Source organism: Ailuropoda melanoleuca, chromosome 15 (assembly GCF_002007445.2).
Source record: "Ailuropoda melanoleuca isolate Jingjing chromosome 15, ASM200744v2, whole genome shotgun sequence".
In the NCBI taxonomy this organism is placed as follows: Eukaryota; Metazoa; Chordata; class Mammalia; order Carnivora; family Ursidae; genus Ailuropoda; species Ailuropoda melanoleuca.
The window spans coordinates 74251715-74270963 of record NC_048232.1 but is presented as its reverse complement, the minus strand read 5'-3'; the positions used below and the strand labels follow the sequence as shown (position 1 = coordinate 74270963).

Below are 19249 nucleotides of genomic sequence, written 5' to 3'. Positions count from 1 at the left end.
CTGACAATCTTTGGCATCTCGTAGTTGGTAAATGCGTCACTCCAACCTCTACCTGTGTCATCACGTGGCCTTCTATCTGGGAGTCTCTGAGTCTCTGTTTTTCTCTCCGATTTAGGATACCAATCATTGATTGGATTAGAGCCCATCCTAATTTATTATGTTCTCAACTAATTACATCTGCGAAATGCCTATTTCCAAATAAGGTCCCATTCTGAGGTTCCAGGTGGACATGAATTTTGGGAGGACACTATTCATCCTAGTACAGCCTTTATTAAGGAACGTTCTGGCATCTATGAACATTTGGGAAGTTTCATTTGCTACACAGGGACCTGCCTGCTTCTATATGTAATTTCCCTGAAGAGATTATTAACTGATTCATTCATCACAGCAGATATTTATTGAGCATCTACTATGTGACTGGCACTTTTTTAAGCACTGACGACACAGCCATGGGAAGACAAAGTCCACACTTCATGGCACTTATTTTTGCTTGCACTCAAAAGCATTCTTGATGTAATAGCAGAATACAGCATTTACTGCACGTACTCAGGCAATACGTATGGTGCCCAAACTTCATACAGGGCACTGGACCCAGAATCAAGTGGCCTTCGTAATAGATGGAAGCCACTTTCCTTACTCTTTCATTAGGGAGATAAGAGTTATATAGGAACAAGTCATCTGTAATTATCAGCAATATTTTAAGAAGTACATGGCATCTAGCGTGAGCTCAGTAACAATATGGGAGTTGAGTGAGTTCAAAGGAAAGGGAATCTCAGTATGAATAGTTCTCCAGGGAATGTTGCTTGGGCAGAGCCCACTGGAAAAAGAAGGGCAATATCTTGCACTTTCCATGAGACTCTGCTGCTTTAAAGCAAATGTATCCATCCCGTATAATTATTTACCCCATAAACACTATTATTCATTCCAAAAGCAAGCATGGTATGTATGGGTGGCAGTACTAAGATTATAGATACTAAATGAGTAAGATATAATCCCTGCTCTTGAAACACTCAAAGTGTATGATGAGAGACACATAAACCAAGAGTTTCTCTGCTTGCCAAAACCATGGGAGCTTAGAGGAAGAAACAAGGGGCGGGGTGGAGGAAGGCATCAAAAAGGAGGGAACTTGGTAAGCGGGACCTTGGAGGAAGTGTAGGAAATTTTCAGTGATGGAAGAAGGGAAGGAATTTTGGGCAAAGCAAATGGCATTACCAAAGGCACAGAGGTGCACAGATTCATGGTAAACTCAGAGCGTAGTGAGTAATTGACATTGGATGAGTATGGGGGCAGGAGGGATGGTGGAAGACGGTATTTGAAAAGCAGGCTGGGTCATTTGATGAAAGATCTTGAATGTATTCAAGCTGCAAGTTTCAGCTACAGGTTAGAAAACACAGGAAGAAGGCTTTTGGGTAACTTGCACAAGAGGACTTGAGCAAGGCAACCTCAGAGCTGGTTCAGTAGCTCAGTGAGGGTCACCAATGTGTTCATCTCATTTTGGTGTTTGTTTGGGGTTTTTTTGCTCAGAATACCAGTGACATTTCTTAGGGTGACCAACTGTCCCAGTTATCCTGGCACTGAGGGGTTTTCCAGGATTTATGACTTTCAGTGCTAAAAGAAGGAAAATCTCAGGCAAACAGGGACGTTAGTGATCTTAATGCCTCCCCTCTCAGTCACAAGATGGCTGCCACAGTCTCAAGCATCACACAGAAAACAGGCCATCTTTTTTATATACTTCTCTCTTACCAGGAAGAAAGTAGTCTTCTCCTGGGGCACCGGGGTGGCTCAGTCGTTAAGCATCTGCCTTCGGCTCAGGGCGTGATCCCGGCGTTACAGGATGGAGCCCCACATCAGGCTCCTCTGCTATGAGCCTGCTTCTTCCTCTCCCACTCCCCCTGCCTGTGTTCCCTCTCTCGCTGCCTGTCTCTCTCTGTCAAATAAATAAATAAAATCTTAAAAAAAAAAAAAAAAGTAGTCTTTTCCTAAAGCCCCTGTCGACTTTCCTTTATATCTCAAGAACTGGGTCATATGCCCACCGTTAGTCCGAAGAAGAATGAGATCACGGTAGATGGCTTAGTACCATTGTAGTCTGTCCCATAGTTTGGGCACATTGTGGCCAGACCTTAAACTGGACTCTGCTGGTATGGAAGAAAAATGGCTCATGGGTCGTTACCTCACAGTTCATGCCACAAATACCATGCCAGAGATTTTGGAATTTTTTCTGAAGGCAGTGGAATGTCATCAAAATTTGTAAGCAGAAAGCAATAGGCCATCAATTATGTTTTCAGCTTGGAAGCAGCATCAGAACTGAATTTGGAGCAAGCGTGAGAGAGATTGGTTAGCAGGTTACATGACGTGATAAGATTTGAATTGGGACTGTGATCACAGGAATGTAAATGAGAGGGTGGATCTGAAGGAGGTGACAGGACATTCCTCTCACATGATGTGAATGAAAACCTTGTGCAATGCACTGGTCGGGCAGTGATTGTCCCCATTTGTGTTTGAGACAATACCTGCCCAGGTAGCAGAGGTGACACGGCCAAGTTGCTCTCCGAGGCCCAACATGCCCTGCCTGCCAGAGCTAAGCTCCTGTGCTCCTGGAGCGGGATTTCTCCCTTTGCCTGGATGGTGGACGTGATCTACACCAGCTGGCTGGCTCTCCTGGGGCTCCCCGCATCTACCTGGAGCCAGGTGGGTGTCAGACTGGGCAGAAAGCCCTCATTGTAGTTGGACAGCTTTGGAGATGATGACTGCAGCGGGATGTGTTGATTAATCAAATCTGGCTCAGCAAACATGAGCAGTAATGTAGACTCGCGAGAAAGAACGTGAGGTTGGAAATGTAAGTTCAAGGATTTGCCTCCCACTCTCGGAAATAGCCTCGCATTATTGTTCACATGGTTTGCAAATGAAATCAGCTAATCTCCAGAAGACCTCTGGTACTAGAAAATTAACCCAGTGGGAAATCTAGTCTGGGGTGATGCATTCTCCCTGGTGAGTCATGAAAAGGGCTATGAGGGAACTATTTGGTGAATGGTGGCTCTGGTGGCATTGCCAAATGAAAAGGGCTGTTGGGACAAGAATTAGCATGCATTATGTCTGTGTCACAGCACCCTGTTACTTTCCCTGCAGGTCTTAGCTCATATGACAAGTAGACATTCATAAATGTGATTTCTAAGCTTTTGTCCCCCTACCCACAGAGGTCAGGGTGATGCCTCGTTGGCTTACCACTCTATTTCCAGAGGCTAGTCGAATAGTTGGCACATAGTATGTGCTCCACAAATATTTGTGGAATTAATTTTTTATTAAATGACTACTCCGTATCATTACTACATCAGCTCTTTGAAACCTTCCCAAATCCCTATAACATAGACAATGAAAGTGAAATTATTTCACCGTTTTATAGACAATAAAACAGAATCAGAGCTGTAGAGTGAGTTAGCCGTGGTCATACGTGAGTGGGTCAGCTACGACTTGAACCCGAGGCTGTCCCCAGATCCCATGCTGTTTTTCCTCTGACTGCTCTTTGGATTTTCCTCTCATGTAATGGTATTTCTCAGTGCGGAGAAACCCAGTGTTGGTTTAGCTCTGCCCCACACTTTATAGATGAGAGGCTCTAGGCCCAGAGAGGTCAAGCGTCGTGTCCAAGTCAAATTAGTGCTCAAGTTAAATGTAGCCCAGCATTGTTTTCAATCGGACCTTGAAGTTCCTTTAAGATAAGGCAGGCCCTAATTCAGAAAAAGCCGGAACTTGTGGGCTGGATTGGACCTGTCTCTCCAGCATTGCTGGATGTCTGCGTTGCAGAAAGGCATGAAAAATCTCATCCAGTACAAGTTTCAAAATCTCCGTGGCTGTGTTCTGGTACTCGGCTTTCCCTGCACAGCCCGCCTTTTGAATAGAGGGAAGGCAAGCCTGAGGCTTTTGGAAAGCAGCTGCAAGTTTGCCGCTGAAAACTTCCAGGTTTGGATGCGATCTAGACTCTGGTAAAGTACTTAAGCTAATAAAGGTCTAACGCTTCTTCCAGACCCCTTACAAGCGCCTCACTGGCTCAGCGTGCACGAACCCACAGGAGAACGCTGTGTCCGTGGCTTGGACAGCCCCACGCACGTGATTCGGGAGGGCGCACTGCTCCAAGGTCACAAGCCTTGGCCCGGCCCACCCCCGTCCTCTCTTGCCACTTTCTTCCCCAACATGTTACCCAACTCTCTTCTTCAAACATTCATCTGTATGTCCCTGGCTTTCAGCCTAGGAAGTATATTACCTGCATGAGGTTAAACTTGCCATTCAGCTGAAAAACACTGAGAAAACCTCGGGTTCAATGTGCTGTTTGCTCATTTTCTGCTTCCTGAGCTGGGCTCCTTCTCCATGCCAGGGGCTGTGCCAGGCCCACGGTGCCAGACACATGTGAGGAACACTCAGCTCCTGCCTATGGGGCCCTTGCCTCAAGCGGGGAAGGAGTCACACCGTAGACCCGGCGCAATCTTGTGTCATTTCTCTGTAACTCACTGGGCTTCTCTATGGTGCTATCCTGGTGTTGTCCTTTGGCTAAAAGAAAGATGACTGCCCCAGTCCACACATGACAGCCCCCAGGGGACAAGAAAGCATCTTTCTCAGTAGCTCTCCCTTATAAACAACAATTTCCTTTTCCAGAAGTCTGAACAAAATATTCCCTTGGTCTCAGTGGCCCGACTTGGGACACATGCCCGTTTCCGAGCCAATCTCAGAAGCTGAGAGAGAGCATAGGATGATTGATACAGACCTAATTTCCTTAAAAAAAAAAAGGAGGGATATCGTTTCCTTGCAACCCAAAAAGCCAGCACTTGCTAGTAAAAGCGATTTCATTTTTCATTTTTAGATTTCTGCCAGAGCACTGTTGCTTTATTCAGTTGATTCCCCACAGTCCCCATTTACATGTCACCATCATCGTCATCATCATCTGGTAGGTGGATGTTTTAAATAAATGAATCACAAAGGGGAAAATCTATGACAATCGCGTGATAGATTTCTTGCTAATAGATAATTCAAAATTCCTCATTTCCATTCCTTTTGGACTTTATCCTAAAGGCAATGGGACGTCATCAAACGTTTCTAAGCAAAAGGTGATAGATTGGCTCTCATTTATATTCCAGTGACTCCTGTGGGTCAAATCTGATGGGAAGCCAAAGTAATTAAGCTGCCCCCATGGGACAGCAGTTTATTTTTTTTTTTAAAGATTTTATTTATTTTTTTTTTTTTTTAAGATTTTATTTATTTATTTGACAGAGATAGAGACAGCCAGCGAAAGAGGGAACACAAGCAGGGGGAGTGGGAGAGGAAGAAGCAGGCTCATAGCAGAGGAGCCTGATGTGGGGCTCGATCCCATAACGCCGGGATCACGCCCTGAGCCGAAGGCATACGCTTAACCGCTGTGCCACCCAGGCGCCCCCTGGGACAGCAGTTTAAATCTGTATGAGGTGGGCTGTCTTGCACAGGCCTGCCTTCTAGACGTGTGACCAATCCAGGCTTGCAAAGATGGCCTGAACGTGCTGCCCTCGTGGGCAATATCCCTCTCCCCAGGCCCAGCATCCTCTGATTACTGACATTGGTGACTCCCACAGTGCAAGACAAGCGATGGCCACAGGTCACATCTCTGCCCTGACAGGAAAGGGAACACCTCTCTCATGTTCTTCAGGGTGTTGGGGTCGGGATTTTTGAGTAGCCAAGTAGGGTTCAACAATGCTTATCTCGGCTAGGACAGGGCAGAGGCTGGTGAAGGGGTCTTAGGCCCTTGAGAAACACTTCTCTGCATGGACCTATCCTACCCCTCAGCCGGCTCCCCACACACCCATGTCTGTAAGAGTGAGCCTTTGAGTGCTGTACCCATGAGAGCCAAAGTTCCTGAAGTGAGGACGTGCCCAATTCTATTTTAGTGGTTAGACCCACTGTTGGGATAAATTAAATTTAACTAAGCAATTATTTTGAAGTGTTCCATTTTCTAGAGATCAAGATGAGGTCCATGAAAGCTTGCGGACTGACTACTTTCCAGTACTCATCTGAACCAAAGAAGAAGGCAGGGTGTCAGAAAAAGCCTTGAGTTCAAGTAGGTGTTCCCAACTTCCTAACTTTGTGACTTTTGAAGTAAGTCACGTCTACTTTCTAGTTTCCTTAGCTGTGGAATGAAAGCAAGACTTCTCACTTCAAGAATTCAATGAGATAAAAAATCTGAAACTTATATGAGTCACGATTTTTATTCATCTGAGAGGCCCACTTTTCTCCTCTGCAGGTCTCTGTCTTCTTACTTGTGAAACGGAAATAATATAATCTGACTGACTTGCTCTAGAGTCAACAAGCCAAGAAATGCAGAAGCCTTTTGCGAACTGTAAAGCCCAATGCATTCCCGAGCACTTGGTTGCCAGGTTGATGCTCTGAGGGGACCGATCCAAGGGACACCTGTAGCCCGGGAGTTGGGAGTTGGCAGGGGAGAGGAAAGCTCTTGAGAGTTAGTCTGACCAAGAAGCCAGGTGCTCTCTTTCTTCCAAAACTAATTTCCACTGCAAAGACTCTCTGTTCAGAGCAGAATCTTGAGGGCCCTGGTCTTCTAGCTTATTCAACGGTAGCTGTGGGGCCTCCACAAATGGCTCTCACGCACCTCTTTTTCTCAGTCAGGGGTTTTAGTCAGCTGAGGTTGGTTAATGGTGTTTTCTTTTCTGTTAATTTTTTTTTCTTTTCTAAAGAAAAAAATAAATAAAAGAACACAATATTTAAAAATTCAACTTGAAATCTCCCCTCCCTTCAAGACTTCCTGTCCCTAACTGAAGCCATCTTCCTAAAATTAGCAGAGCATTCCTTTCACCACAAAACAACAGTCCCTTGGAAAAAAAAAAAAAGGCTATTTCCTTTTTGGATGGGGATTTATGTAAGAGGATCGGACAGGGGAAAAAATGAGCTTTCATCCAGCTTCAGCAGTAGTTTCCCCATTTGTCCAAAGTTGGCCTGCTGTTGGGATTATACGACATTCATTCAGGTGAGGTCTGCTCTGGGACAAAAACGGAGATCAGATGAAGCCAGATGCTCTAATTCTGTTACTCTCAAGCTTGCGTGCTCCAGCACTATCTCCTAGAAGGCCTGTTAAAACACAGACTGCTGGGTCCCAACCCCAGAATTTCTGGTCAGAAGGTCTGGGGTGCCTGAGAAATTGCATTTCTTACAAGTCCCCAGGTGATGTTGATGTTGCTGGTCTGGGACTGTACTTGGGGACCACAGTTCTGAGTTAACAGTTTTCAGCTCCCAGCAAAGTTGAGAGAAGAAGCCATGGTGCCCAGAAGCACTGTGACTGGTGATTGACTTCCAGTTTCCTGGTGTTTGAGGGCGTGGCTACAAAATCTGGATATTTGCTTTCCATCCTGGTTCGGCCATCTCAGCCCAGGCAGGGTCCTCTTGGGTCGCTCTCTGGCTCATCTCCCTGTGTCTCTGTCTCTGTTATGCTCCATGGGAGGCTCAGATCTGTTCTTTCCACTTTAGAGGCTGTGTGAGAATTGTTGGGGAAACAACACAGTTTTTGGTATCAGTCAAAAGAACTTGTGTATGAAACCAGGCTTCTTTGTTTGCTGGATATGTGATCCTGAGCAAATGAAATAACTTTCGTGAGTCTGTTTACTTGACATCAAATATGAATAATAATAATACTCTATTGTAGTGGTCTACAAACCTGGGGAAGGTCCCTCTCCTCTCCCAAATCTATTTCCCCTTGACAGTCCCCCTTCTTGGTAAATGACATTTCTACCCAACCGGCTTATCCAAAGACCCATAGGAGCCATTTTGGCACCTCTCTCTCTCTCTCTCACTTCCCAGGTCCAATCAACCACCATGTCCTCTCCATTCTACTTTCAAAATGTACGTTGGTCCTGAATACTCCTCTCCATTTCCATTGTTCCCACCCCCCACCCACCATCCCCACCAAGCTATCATTAATCCAAACTTGACCACAAAAAAATAATTTTTGATGCATTTTACCAGTTCTCAGTTCATGTTGACTAAAATATAAAGTCCATAGCATGGGCTGCAAAAGGCCCACAGAGTCTTCCGGCCCTGCCGATTACTAGGTGAGCACCTCTTTCAGTGTTCCTTTGACTCTCTGAGGTGCACCCAGAGGCACTGGTCTTGGGATCCCTGAATATGTCAAGTACTTTCCGGCATCCGGGCCTTTATGCAAATTTTGAAGGACATTTCTTGACACAGGGACATATTAAAATCTGAAAAGAATATGGGACTACATATGTCCACCCCATGTACATGGAAATAGAGAAGACTAGACGGAAATCATTACAAATACGTACAACAGTTCTTTCTTGGTGATAAGGCCATTTTTATATAATTTCATTACAATTTTGTCTCCATATTTTTTTTTACAATAAATGGGTTTACTATTATTCTCAAAATATATATATAATAAAAATGTAAGAAGAAATGGTGAAGATTTAAGCTTACTTTTTAGAAAATTTGACCTTGATGAGAAAAGCCATGGCTTGCATTTCTAGGGACAAGAAATGGTGAAGTGAGAAGACTGATTCTGGGCTGGAGGTCTGAATCAGTTCATGGTGGCGAGCAACACGAGACTTAGGGAGCACTGACTTCTCAACAAAAGAGAGTAAGGTCACCTGAGGCATCCCTTCACCACGCCTCTAGCCATCCATTCAATCATTCGTTCTTGCTGCAATTATTTATTGAGATCCCGCTATATGTTGGGCACTGTGCTAAGTGCTAGGGTCAGAAAGATGGATAAGGCACGTTCCTGTCTTCAAAGAGTCACTGCCTAATGAGGGAGAAAGATCATGTTCCGCCTGGTGCTATAATGAGACTAGATACCAAGTACGATGTGTGCTCAGAGAAGAAAAATGGACGCAGAAGTGATTTTTCCAGGAATGAATCCCCAGAGAAAGAACTTCTGTAACTTGCATTAGGTAGGGTAGGGATGGTAGCAAAGGCAGAGATGAAGTGAACAAGAGTGTAGAAAGGAATGAGGGCAGCTTAGCCTGCAGGAATTAGCAGCTGAGCCCCGGAGGTGGGTGAATTTGGGCTTGAGAACGCCCCTGCCATTCAGGAGGTTTGGATCCAGGGCCTGAGCAGGATCCAACACAACGGTATGGAGCCCTGACAGTCGGGAGGAGTAATGCTTGTGCAGTATTTAACGCAGCACCCGATTCAAAGTACCCACCCAATATTCTCTACCTGTGTTGTCATTTGGTCATATCTGTTTTGCCTAGGAATGTACTGTTTAAACACCGCATGCAATTTGGATACTAGATGCTTGTGCAGAGCCCATAAGGACAGAAATCGACTTGATCTTAGAAGTACTGGAGTTGAGGTGACGAAAGTTCGGCGAAGTGGGGATTGTGGTCAGAGGGTCACCTGGCTGTTCTGCATCCTCAGACAGACAGCACGTGCTATGGCAATGGGAGCCAAGTGCTCTCTTCTGTCTAGGGTGTTGGGAGCCTGTCTCACTCAGAACACAGCTTTTGTGCAGCGTGGGTGGTCTACAATCCTAAGACTTATTTTCAAATGCGGCCTCATCAATCTACTTTGGTGGTTTGTATCTCAAATATTGATCTCCTTGGGGAAAATGAGTCAGCTCAGTGTAAATTTTTTTGGTAACCTTTGACCCTGATGAATTTTGAAGAATGCTACTCTCTTTACCAAGCTTTCTGAGTTGAGAAAATAGATCACCTTTGTATATGCAATAGTAATAATAATAACACCTATTACTAATATTAATTATATAAGGTATAATTTACATAGTAATATTAAGAATATGTGATATTATATATTATATGTAATATAGTAATAATAATATCTAACTTCTTGGGCACCTATTCTGTGCCAGGAACTTTTATATATTATTCATTTAATTCTTCTTTTTTTTAAAGTTTTTATTTATTTATTCAACAGAGATAGAGACAGCCAGTGAGAGAGGGAACACAAGCAGGGGGAGTGGGAGAGGAAGAAGCAGGCTTTCAGCGGAGGAGCCTGATGTGGGGCTCGATCCCACAACGCCGGGATCACGCCCTGAGCCGAAGGCAGGTGCCCAACCGCTGTGCCACCCAGGCGCCCCACCGCTGTGCCACCCAGGCGCCCCTGTTCATTTAATTCTTGCAGTGTGTCTATAAAGGGGATTTTTTTGGATGAACAGACTGAAGTGTGAGAGTGCTAAGTCACTGGGAAACTTTGGCCTGGGATTAAATTTAGACAGTCTGACGGTGGCCAGCTTTTCATGGTTAGGCCTCGGTGTCTCTAAGTCTGTACCTATATATGTGTATCCATCTGTATCTATATCTGTGTGTAGATAGATAGAGCCATATCCATCTATCTAGAATTAAACGAATGTTTGTAAAGCTCACTATAGTGCCTAGTACATGAAGGGACTCAACAAATGGCTGCTGTTATCAGCAGTAGTCTATGTAGTTATGTCTATGAATGTGATTATTCCCTGCCCACGGGCTCTGTAGAACGGTGATGAGGGAAATAGACTCCAGGGCCAGAGCTGCCCGAGCTCAAATCCCACCTCCGCCACTAATTAGATATGTGATCGCAAGTGAATTCGCTTTGTGCCCTCGTGTGTAAGATGGAGAGAATATTTACCCGTGTGGTGGTTGTGATGATTAAACGAGGACAACGTTCACACTCGTGTAAGTGTGGGCCGCCATTACTATCGTAATCGGTGCGAACCCGAAGTGTGGGAACCAAGCCTCTCCAAGTGGGTCAAACAGATGCTCCTTGAGTGGCCAATGGAACTCAGTGACTGCTGGAACGGGGGGCGGGGGTGGGGGGGAGTAAAACTGTCGATTTGGGTGGGTCTCACACATGCTCCAGCTCACGCTGAGAAATGAGGGTAAGGCATTTCAATCTGGGCCCTTCCCCCACACCCCACGGGAAAGAGATGTGTCAGGCCAGCCGTGCAGGTCACTGGGTACAGATGCCCCCAGCCTTTGAAGACCTGAGACGATGGGAATTGAAAGGACAGGCGCCCCACTGGGCAACGGTTCAGCTGAAAGTTCACATTGCTGCACATTTGAGAACTTCCTGACCAGCCGCCCTAGTGTCAAAGGGATCTGAACCTCTCCTTGTCTCCAGCCCTGACATGGAATCGTGAGCGAATGCTTGCGTTCACAGGACAGCACAAGGCATCAATGGGCTGATTATGTCAAGACATCTGAAGACAAAGCAAAATGAACTTCAAAAGACTTAGGAAGGCCTGGAATCCCCTTTCAGAAGTCAGCAAGTTCAGTGGTTGCTAAAATTCCCATTTTGGGCTCACATTTTGGCTTTGAATTACAGCTCAGAGGGCAAATAAAATTCTTTACTGTATTTACACTTTGGATGAAACTGATTCACCCTTGACTCTTCTTTGAAAAGATATTTTCTTTTTCATGGAGAAGGCTTCCCTTCTGAATGCCATTTTGACATTTGCACTATAACATTCCCTTTGCTTTCTTAAATCTGTCCGTGTGCATATTTACGCACATACAGTTTCCCCTCTCAAATGGAAGACAGGGATGGGGGTTGGAAACCTTAATACATCTTTTTTATTATTATTATAATATAGAGGATTTCATGTTCCTTGGACTTTGAAAAGGAAATACTTTCCAGCTATTTAGCTTGGCGAGTCTAGAAAAAAGGCACACAGGATCTAATGAAAGGATTTTTTAAGGAAGGAAAGGATTTTATGAAGTGGATTTTAATAAAGGCACTTAGGAAATATAACTCAATCTAAAATATATTCTTAAGAATATATTTCCTGCCTATTTATTCTTTTTAAAAAATGTGTAGCGCATTCCATCTTTACACATAGATATATGCAATTTCCTGGTTGGGGAATGATGGCAAGAGGCTGTTCTGAAGTCAAACAGGTTTAAAGAAAACTCTTACTATAAAATAAAACACAGATACAGTAAATGATTTTTTACTCTTTTCATTTTGCACCATAAACAACAACAACAATAATAGCCAGTAACACACTGCTCTTCTTCACATCCATATGGATTTTAGGAAATTATTGCCTTTGCCCCTGGAGAAATAACCCAGATGAAAAAGAAGTAACACATTGCAAAATCTGCAAATCCCAGAAGTCCACAGTTTGAAGACAAACATATAGCTGAGTGGATTATAAGGCTAACACTCACTTAGACCAAGAAATAGAAATTTCCCAGATATTCCAGAAGCCCTTCACATGTGTTCTCTTCCTCTCTCCAAAAATAACCACTATCTTGACTTTTGGAGTGATCACTTCCCTGCTTCTTTATGATTTGGTTACCCACGTGTACATTCTTAGTGCTGCAGTCTATTCTTAATCACTCTTAAAAATTTGATAAGTTGAAAATTTTCTTTTGATCTACTGGCTTTCCCTTCCACCCCTTGCTTTTGCTTACAATTTATCTGTTGAAGATCTTTGGTGGTTTGTCCTGTGGAATGTCCTACTTGTCTGGATTTTGCTGATTGGGTACTCATGGTGCTGTTCAACATGTTTCTCTGTCCTCTCTGTAATCTGCAAATCAGAAGCTCGGTCTAGAGTCCAATAAAACTTTGACTCAGTCATTTTGGCAAGACCACAGGAAGTGGCATGTTATTTCATTAGATAGCATATGTCTGGTTGTCTCTTTTTGTATTATGTCAACAGCCATTGAGGCTCATTGCCTAGACCTATTAATTTGGTGGAGATTGAGAAATGGTGACATTCTAACTCAACATCTCATTTTACTTTATAGTTGGAATAATTTATAAGGAGATACTGCCCTACTCTATTATTTGGTTACAGAGTTGTAGAGTTTATATATAAAAGTCAGGAAAAATGCTTTTTTCTCTTTACCTATTTTTAACATAATGAATTGGTTCTTTGTGATCCTTGAAAGTGACTAATTTTATTATTCAGAAAATATATCATTATGACTCATGAATTTAAACATATTTAATGGGTTTAAATACATTCCATGTCTTATCTTTATTCAAACTTACACTGTACCTTTTTAGGCCACCGGAAATTTCTTAACATTGGCAGCTGAGTCCTTTTGACATGACCTGATTAGCTTTTGACAGCATCTTCTCTGTTTGGAGGACAAAATGTCCTAGGATCATCTTGTGTAGTTCCTATCCCAACTTGGAATTAGCTATTTCTCCAAGAGACTATGGTTTCTCGTAGTAGGAAATTATATTTGAAGATCACAATCTGGGCACTCCAGATGCTTATTGCAACTAGATTAGTCATGTTTCTAGACACTTTTGGTGGGTTTATATATTTAATTATAAAATAGCTTGTAAATTCATAATAGTGTTTCCAATTCAAATTCAGAGTCGCAGGATTTTTACTTACTTTCTTCCATATCATATATGTATCTTCTTTCTTCAATACCAAAAGCCTCGGTCCTCAAGGACACAATGAAGGAGAGAATGAAAATATTCCATCGTTATTTATTTTCTTAATCCCACATAAGAAACACACACAGTAGTCAGGATAACAATACTAATACTGCCACTACCAATTATAATTACTAAAAGAAGTTTTTTTTTTTTTAATTGAAGCTTCACTTTCATTTAGGGTGTAAAAAGCCACAAGAGAACATCACTCACACCCTTACAACAACAACAAAGAACCATATCACCTACAAAGTCAAATTTTTAGCCCAGTAGAGAGCTGGGGTCTCAACACAAGCAGATAAACTGAATTTCAAAGATTTATAAACCCCTCTGAGAAGATATGAGACAAACAAAATGTTTTACCTCAGGCAGAATGTGGGAGAAAGGGATAGCTAGCCCTAAAAGTGGGTAAGAGCAACTACAATTGTAACAACTTCTTAAATGTCAAGGATACCATGACAATGTAGGAGTCTTAGACATAGAGTCCTATCTGTACTCGATAGCTGTTTCCATTGGTCTGCACTAAATGCTTATGAGAAAGATCAGGGACAGGAAAGAAGATCTGAGAGTAAGATCTCGTTCTTCCACAGTGAGGATGAGCGGCTCTGTCAAAGTTTGAAGGGGGAGAAGGACTACTTGGGGTAGCCTGTCCATACCCTGGACCCTGATCAGTGGCCACCATGAGACAAGGGGAGAACTTTACCCTACTTCAAAGCAAAGCTTGGCTGCAACAGGGGAAGGGGTGGAAAACAAGCCCTCATTGGCAGCACCGAAATTTGGAAAAACCATCTGGTGCTAGAAAAAGGAGAAGAAAACTCACTTACACCCAGGATCCTGCATTGATGCAAAGCAGAGGTCTGCAGCGACTGGTGGGGGACAGGAAAATCACTCTCCTCCAAGAACTTCTACCACTGCAGGGCAGAGTCTGAATGCAACACGGAGGAATAGGAGTTTCAGGAATGCTAAGAAGGCAAATTTCAGAAAAACACACTTTTTTTTTAAAGATTTTATTTATTTATTCGATAGAGATAGAGACAGCCAGCGAGAGAGGGAACACAAGCAGGGGGAGTGGGAGAGGAAGAAGCAGGCTCATAGCGGAGGAGCCTGATGTGGGGCTCGATCCCAGAACGCCAGGATCACGCCCTGAGCCGAAGGCAGACGCTTAACCGCTGTGCCACCCAGGCGCCCCAGAAAAACACACTTTTTAACACCATTTACATTTAGTGTAATTGTAAGCATAATTGAATTTAAACTTACCACTTAAAGTATGTTATTCTGCTTTATTCTGCTATAAAATGTGGCCCAAACGTCTGAGGGTAATCTATATTTTTCCTTGATAAGGTAATAGCTGTTTTTACTTGGATGCCTAAGGAATTTTTATCTTTTTCTTTTAAATATAGTAATATTTTTTGTTATTTCTCAGCATATATTAATACCCTCAGGTACACAATATGCTATTTCAATATGAAACTTCCAATGTTATTTAATTTCAGGAAACTTTTCTTGAATTATGGTTTTTAGAATTTGTTCTGTTCCCTTCTTTTGGTTTTCTTCCTAAACTCTGGTTATTCACATACTGGAGCTTTTTTTTTTTTTTTAAGATTTTATTTTTATTTATTCGACAGAGAGAGAGACAGGCAGCGAGAGAGGGAACACAAGCAGGGGGAGTGGGAGAGGAAGAAGCAGGCTCATAGCAGAGGATCCTGATGTGGGGCTCGATCCCACAACGCTGGGATCAAGCCCTGAGCTGAAGGCAGACGCCCAACTGCTGTGCCACCCAGGCGCCCCCACATACTGGAGCTTTTTTACTATCTTCAATATTTGTCCTGTTCTGTTGAATATTTTAAGCTCTTTTTTCATTTATTTTTTATTTTAAAAAAGTTTCTCCTTTCATCTATTATTTTTCTTGAAGCATTTGTGTGTATTTGTCCTGTGCTCCTTATAGTCCAGTCTTCTTTTCTAAAATAATTTGTTCTCTTGAGTTACTTCTTCAGTTTTACTTCTGTTTTTTTCTACTTCTGATTTATGTTGTTCTTCATCTCTCATATCATTTTCTTAATGTCTTTTACTCATTTTGAAATAATAGATTGCAGGTTTAATCTGTTTTATGGACACGTCTTTCTGGCATATTTTCGTTTTCCGTTTTCCATATGGCTTAGCCTTCTTTTTCCTAAAATAACTTTTCATGTAGCTTGACCTCCACAGTTTTCTACTGCTCAATTTTATGTGAAATTGGTTTCTGCTAATTTTTAGAGGACAGCAACTTTCTTCAGATAACATTTTTAACTTTACAGGGATCACTCCTCTGTGGTTTTTAATGTAGTGCTAACACTATAAAGTTTTCTTTCTTACATTTCTTGGTTTCCTTTTCCTTCCTCTTCTACTTTTATCTGAACCTTCTCTTTCTCATCACTGTTGTCTGAGGCCTGCTCAACTTGATTCCACTCCCAGAATTTCTTCCTCAGCCCTATTCCTTGTCCTGAAGAAGAGAAATGGCTGTCAGTTTCAAGAATTCATAGGGACTAGACTGTCCCAGGATTTTCAGTTCTTACTGTGGACCTCTTACACTCACCCCCATTCCAGCGGGCAAACTCCTACTGGCATGTCTGTTTTAGCTGCTGCTCTCAGATGACTTCTCTGTGCTTCTTGGTGAATACTATTGACTATTTGGGGTTCTCCTTTTCTTAGGCACTTCTGCTTTTTCAGCTCAGATGTTGAGACAATATAGATCTTATCGTTCTACAGGCATTTTTCCATCACCCTCTATTTTTTCGGGTTTGAGGGTACAACTTGTCACCCTATTTTTATAAATGTAGCCCATGGGTATTTGTTGGTATCTAGCAGCTTTGTGAAAACTATACTTTCACCGCTATCGCCTTCGTCTCAGAATTCCTTGCCCGTTTATCCTTAAAGAGCTGCTGAGTAATTCTCTGAGAACTTTTGTCTTTATTGGACATGAATGATTGAACACGACTTCCTCTTTTTCCAACTAGTCCACGCTTGTGGGGGAATTCATTCATTCATTAAACGTTCCGAGTACCTACCACTGTACACTAGGCAGTGGAGATGCAAAATTGAACGTGACACCATGAGGTCACAATCTAGGGATGTGAGCCATGAAATGATGATTTGCATGAAGGAAGGACTGGAAGAAAGGGTGGGCGGGGTAGAGTGGGGAGAATGGTCATCATAGACCTCTGAGCCTGGCCTTTCTGTGTAGAATAGAAGAGACTCTTACATTCCTCTTTTACTTATTTGTTTATCATCACCATTATCTTGACCATAATAAAGTACAGATGCAGGCGACTGATCAGCATAAGCTGTGTTTTCATATTCTTTTATTTGATTTTCATAATAACTCTAGGACATGCTTTAGTTATAGGTGAGGAAATACAGGTTCAAAGAGAAGTGACTTGTTCAGGGCCACCCTGTTCAGTAAGTAACAGAGTCAGGATCTAAACTTTGACAAGTCTGATTCCAAAGTTCTTTGCTCCATAGCCTGACACCTCTGTTATTTTTTAGAGTAAGTTTGAGGATATTTGCAGCAGACTTCAGCCCACAAACACTTTTATAAAGTTCATGATGACAGAAACGAAGTATTGACGCACCCAACACCCATCTCCATCTCTTTCTCTCTTGTCTGCCTCCACTACAGAGGCTAGAAGAGGTAAAAACCTCACCTTCCCAGTCTCCCTTATAGAGGTGGCCCTGTGACACAACTCTGGCCATGAGATGTAAGTCTGTTCAGTGCTTCTGGGAAAAGTCTTGCTTCCTTGATAAAAAGAACACATGCGGCAGGTGGCTGGCATGACCTTTCCACTTTTCACTCCTCCGTTGGATGTAGACTTGATGTCTGGTGGCCAGGGCAGCTGTCTTACAACCATGAGGAAAAGACAAAAAGAATCCAAAGATATGGGCCCTGAACCAAGTTTTCTGCTTGAGAAAATATGAGAACAATGACAAAGTACCCCTCTATATGTTTAGTTCACCTTTAGTTAAGTATACTGACATTAACAGCCAGAAGTGTTCCTAACTGATACATTTGCCTTTGGTAAAAATAAGGACATCATAGACTTTTAAAACTTTCCTTATTCTAAGCAGTAGGAAATGGTTAACATCATTTTCTTAACTATGTAAAGTAATTCAGATGCAACAAGGGTTAGAGTTCCACTTCTGATGGACCCCCCCCCTTTCTAAAATCCTGCAGTATTTAACTTTATACTGAGCCTCGCTCAAGACAGACTACTGGCTACTGTATTTGAGCAGTCAACATTCATGCAGTTTCTGTTTACTAAGGCATTAGCAGAAACATATACTGAAATATATACCACTGCATAATAGATCCCAGATGTGTTATTATATTTTTAAAGAGAGAAAAAAGATAGTTGGAGGAGTAAGTAACCAAAGAACATTTCTGTCAATGTGATCGGGCTTGGTGGTAACTAATCAGAGTGAAAACAAACCAAACTTAGAACGCACCCAGTGGGATTAAGGTTTGGTTCCCTCTGTTTAAATTCAACAAATGATCACCGAGTCTTCCTCAGAGCCAAATCACCTGTGTTACCTCCTCTCAACAGCCCCATGCCTTTTTGGTTGTTATTCCAGTTCTAAAGACAACTAAAGGAAGGTTAATGGACTGCACAGCTCCAGCCACAGAGAAGCCAAACTGGGATTCAATCCCAGCCTGCCTTACTTTAAAGTCCACATGATTACTGTTTCAAATAACTCAAAAGCAATTAGAACGTCTATAAAGAGAAGAGGGGAAAGCATTATTTTTAAAAAGCAACGCCATTCTGGGGAAGGGAGAAAGCTTTTCCTGGAGGGCTCCAGGAAGTGGACCAGTTGACCTTTGGTAAGTGAACATTACCAAAAGGCAGGCTTTGACTCCGCTAGCATCATCATCCTGCAAATCTCTATTTCCTGCCAGCTGCGTATCACACAACATGGCAGGTGTGTCTCTAAATGTCGTAAATAAAAATAAGATTCTTGACTCCTCCGCCATCTTAACCTCTCTGAGTTGAGCTGGATAGGTACCAGACCAGCAGGAACATCCACGGAATCAGCCTGAGACGCAGGAAGATACATCTGGCTCTACAAATGAGCATCTCCAGCGCTGAGTATCGAGGTTCGAAGCGGGGAGCCCTGAAACCGCGCACAGATATCGGAAGCTAAACAGAAGGGGGAGGGAGCCGCCGTGTCAGGGCGCCGGGAAGCGGTAGCCACCTACACGGGGGAGCAGGCGGACTCGCGGACGGCACCCGTGAGACAGCAGACTTAGAACGCGAGCTCCAGGAGTGCGCGCGCAGGGCGGCTGGCGGGCCACCTGCACCGGGGAGCGGGCGGACCGCGGACCCGCACTCTGGAAACGGCAGACTGAGTCCGTGAGCCGGGAGCGTGCGCCACCAAGCATCTCACGGAGCTCCGGAGCTCCGGTGTGCTCACTGGATCGAGGCTGAGACCGGGAGGGAGCGTGCGCGGGGCGGCTGGCGGCTGGCGGCTGGAGGGCACCTGCACGGGGGAGCAGGCGGACTCGCGGTCAGCACCCGTGAGACACCAGACTGAGACGGGGAGCTCCGGGAGTCCGCGCGGGGCGTCTGGCGACTGGCGGCTGGCGGGGTTGGAAACACAAAGGACAGAGACGCGCCGGCCCTGGAAGTGAGGGCTGGGACGCCGGGTGTGGGGCGCACAGCCCGGGATGCTGCAGGGTTGAGCAGCACCAACAGAAACAGAGTTAAAGTGGCCAGAACATCAGTGGAGAACGATCCGCGATCCCTCTGTTCTGAGACAGAGGCTGAATTTCAGCCGCTGCTGCTCTCTCAGAAGAGGCATAGCAAACCGCCAGGGAAAGCCGCCAGAGAACAAAAGCCCGGAA

General features: G+C 43.7%; 1 long non-coding RNA gene across 1 annotated transcript; it reads left to right on the top strand.

Moving 5' to 3' along the window:
• The first annotated feature begins 2424 nt into the window (after nt 1–2424).
• Nucleotides 2425–6627, top strand: LOC117796267. The gene is made up of 4 exons (XR_004620635.1): nt 2425–2688; nt 4850–4933; nt 5973–6073; nt 6257–6627. It is a non-coding gene; the product is annotated as an uncharacterized LOC117796267 (long non-coding RNA).
• The last annotated feature ends 12622 nt before the right edge of the window (nt 6628–19249 follow it).